Below are 3,847 nucleotides of genomic sequence, written 5' to 3'. Positions count from 1 at the left end.
TGTAAAGAGTGAAGCACAGAAAAGCAATGTCAGACCTCAAGTCAATTCATTGCATTTTTAGTGTATCTATACATAAACAGTAGAAAGCAGAGGGGTGTACTACGAAGTGAGATAGAGGAGTTAGCAAGCTAACTTTTGTCAACTCTGAATTCAAATTGGGATAACCGTTGATACTGTGGCTCACCTTTTAGCCAGGTACATTTCTATGACAATGAATCCTAAAGTTCTTACTCTACCTGCTTCAGGGCAGGCTAATTCCAATTTACGCTAAATAAAGTTTCTGAGAATAGAGTTACATTTTTCAGCGGAACAATTGCACAAAATGTGACGGGATTCTGGAAGGTGGGCGTTTGATGCTAGTTCCCATTTCACAGGAGGGACGCTTCAAAATACATTTTTAAAATACATGCAAGTGATCTGTACATTTGATTAAAGGTGTTAAATTACGGGCCTAGATTACCAAAAGAAACAACTAAGCTTCAGCTGAAGTCGGAAGTTTACATACACTTAGGTTGGAGTCATTGGGGCGGCAGGTACCCTAGTGGTTAGAGCTTTGGACTAGTAACCGAAAGGCTGCAAGATCAACTCCCTGAGTTGACAAGATAAAAAGCTGTCGTTCTGCCCCTGAACAAGGCATTTAACCCAATGTTTATAGGTCATCATTGAAAACAAAAATTGGTTCTTAACTGACTAGTTAAGTGAAGGACTTTTTTTTAAACTGGTTTTTCAACCACTCCACAAATTTCTTGTTAACAAACTATAGTTTTGGCAAGTCGGGTTAGGACATCTACTTTGTGCATGACACAAGGAATTTTTTCTACAATTGTTTACAGATTTCACTTATAAATCACTGTATCTCAATTCCAGTGGGTCAGAAGTTTACATACACGAAGTTGACAATGCCTTTAAATGGCTTAGAAAATTCCAGAAAATGATGTCATGACTTTAGAAGCTTCTGATAGGCTAATTGACATCATTTGAGTCAATTGGAGGTGTACCTGTGGATGTATTTCAAGGCCTACCTTCAAACTCAGTGCCTCTAAGCTTGACATCATGGGAAAATCAAAAGAAATCAGCCAAGACCTCAGAAAAAAATGGAGACTTCCACAAGTCTGGTTCATCCAAATTTCCAAACACCTGAAGGTACCACTTTCATCTGTACAAACAATATTATGCAAGTATAAACACCATGGGACCACGCAGCCGTCATACCGCTCAGGAAGGAGACGCATTCTGTCTCCTAGAGATGATCGTACTTTGGTGCGAAAAGTCCAAATCATTCCCAGAACAACAGCAAAGGACATTATAAAGATGCTGGAGGAAACAGGTACAAAAGTATCTATATCCACAGTAAAATGAGTCCTATATCGACATAACCTGAAAGGCCGCTTGGCAAGGAAGAAGCCACTGCTCCAAAACCACCATAACAAAGCTAAACTACGGTTCGCAACTGCACATGGGGACAAAGATTGTACTTTTTGGAGAAATGTCCTCTGGTCTGATGAAACAAAAATAGAACGGTTTGGCCATAATGACCATCGTTATGTTTGGAGGGAAAAGGGGGAGGCTTGCAAGCCGAAGAACACCATCCCAACCGTGAAGCACGGGGGTGGCAGCATCATGTTGTGGGGGTGCTTTGCTGCAGGACGGACTGTTGCACTTCACAAAATAAATGGCATCGTGAGGGAGGGAAATGATGCATCAGTCAGGTGTCAGGAACTTAAAGCTTGGTTACAAATGGGTCTTCCAAATGGACAATGACCAAGCATACTTCCAAAGTTGTGGCAAAAAGGCTGAAGGACAACAAACTCAAGGTATTGGAGTGGTCATCACAAAGCCCTGACCTCAATCCCATAGAAAATGTGTGGGCAGAACTGAAAAAGCGTGTGCGAGCAAGGAGGCCTACAAACCTGACTCAGTCACACCAGGTCTGTCAGGAGGCATGGGCCAAAATTCACCTACAGTTGGGCAAAAAAGTACTTTGTCAGCCACCAATTGTGCAAGTTCTCCCACTAAAAAAAATGAGAGAGGCCTGTAATTTTCATCATAGGTACACTTCAACTATGACAGACAAAATGAGAAAACAAAATCCAGAAATCACATTGTAGGATTTTTTATGAATTTATTCGCAAATTATGGTGGAAAATAAGTATTTGGTCAATAACAAAAGTTTATCTCAATACTTTGTTATATACCCTTTGTTGGCAATGACAGAGGTCAAATGTTTTCTGCAAGTCTTCACAAGGTTTTCACACACTGTTGCTGGTATTTTGGCCCATTCCTCCATGCAGATCTCCTCCAGAGCAGTGATGTTTTGGGCTGTTGCTGGGCAACACGGACTTTCAACTCACTCCAAAGATTTCCTATGGGGTTGAGATCTGGAGACTGGCTAGGCCACTCCAGGACCTTGAAATGCTTCTTGTTTGGGATCATTGTCATGCTGAAAGACCCAGCCACGTTTCATCTTCAATGCCCTTGCTGATGGAAGGAGGTTTTCACTCAAAATCTCACGATACATGGCCCCATTCATTCTTCCCTTTACACGGATCAGTCGTCCTGGTCCCTTTGCAGAAAAACATTCCCAAAGCATGATGTTTCCACCCCCATGCTTCACAGTAGGTATGGTGTTCTTTGGATGCAACTCAGCATTCTTTGTCCTCCAAACACAACGAGTTGAGTTTTTACCAAAAAGTTATATTTTGGTTTCATCTGACCATATGACATTCTCCCAATCTTCTTCTGGATCATCCAAATTCTCTCTAGCAAACTTCAGACGGGCCTGGACATGTACTGGCTGAGGCAGGGGGACGCATCTGGCACTGCAGGATTTGAGTCCCTGGCGGCGTAGTGTGTTACTGATGGTAGGCTTTGTTACTTTGGTCCCAGCTCTCTGCAGGTCATTCACTAGGTCCCCCTGTGTGGTTCTGGGATTTTTGCTCACCGTTCTTGTGATCATTTTGACCCCACGGGGTGAGATCTTGCGTGGAGCCCCAGATCGAGGGAGATTATCAGTGGTCTTATATGTCTTTCATTTCCTAATAATTGCTCCCACAGTTGATTTCTTCAAACCAAGCTGCTTACCTATTGCAGATTCAGTCTTCCCAGCCTGGTGCAGGTCTACAATTTTGTTTCTGGTGTCCTTTGACAGCTCTTTGATCTTGGCCATAGTGGAGTTTGGAGTGTGACTGTTTGAGGTTGTGGACAGGTGTCTTTTATACTGATAACAAGTTCAAACAGGTGCCATTAATACAGGTAACGAGTGGAGGACAGAGGAGTCTCTTTAAAGAAGATCTGTGAGAGCCAGAAATCTTGCTTGTTTGTAGGTGACCAAATACTTATTTTCCACCATAATTTGCAAATAAATTCATTAAAAATCCTACAATGTGATTTTCAGGATTTTTTCTCTCATTTTGACTGTCATAGTTGAAGTGTACCTATGGTGAAAATGACAGGCCTCTCTCATATTTTTAAGTGGGAGAACTTGCACAATTGGTGGCTGACTAAATACTTTTTTTGCCCCACTGTAACTTATTGTGGAAAGCTTGTGGAAGACTACCTGAAACATTTGACCCAAGTTAAACAATTTAAAGGCAATGCTACCAAATGCTAATTGAGTGTATGTGAACTTCTGACCCACTGGGAATGTGATGAAAGAAATAAAAGCTGAAATAAAGCATTCTCTCTACTACTATTCTGACATTTCACATTCTTAAAATAAAGTGGTGATCCTAACTGACGTAAGACAGGGAATTTTTACTTGGATTAAATGTCAGGAATTGTGAATAAATGTACTTGGCTAAGGTGTATGTAAACTTCTGACTTCAACTGTAAAAAGGGAGAAAGACAG

This window comes from Oncorhynchus clarkii, unplaced genomic scaffold (genome assembly GCF_045791955.1).
Source record: "Oncorhynchus clarkii lewisi isolate Uvic-CL-2024 unplaced genomic scaffold, UVic_Ocla_1.0 unplaced_contig_13382_pilon_pilon, whole genome shotgun sequence".
Classification (NCBI taxonomy): domain Eukaryota; kingdom Metazoa; phylum Chordata; class Actinopteri; order Salmoniformes; family Salmonidae; genus Oncorhynchus; species Oncorhynchus clarkii.
Note: the sequence above shows the minus strand (reverse complement) of the source record.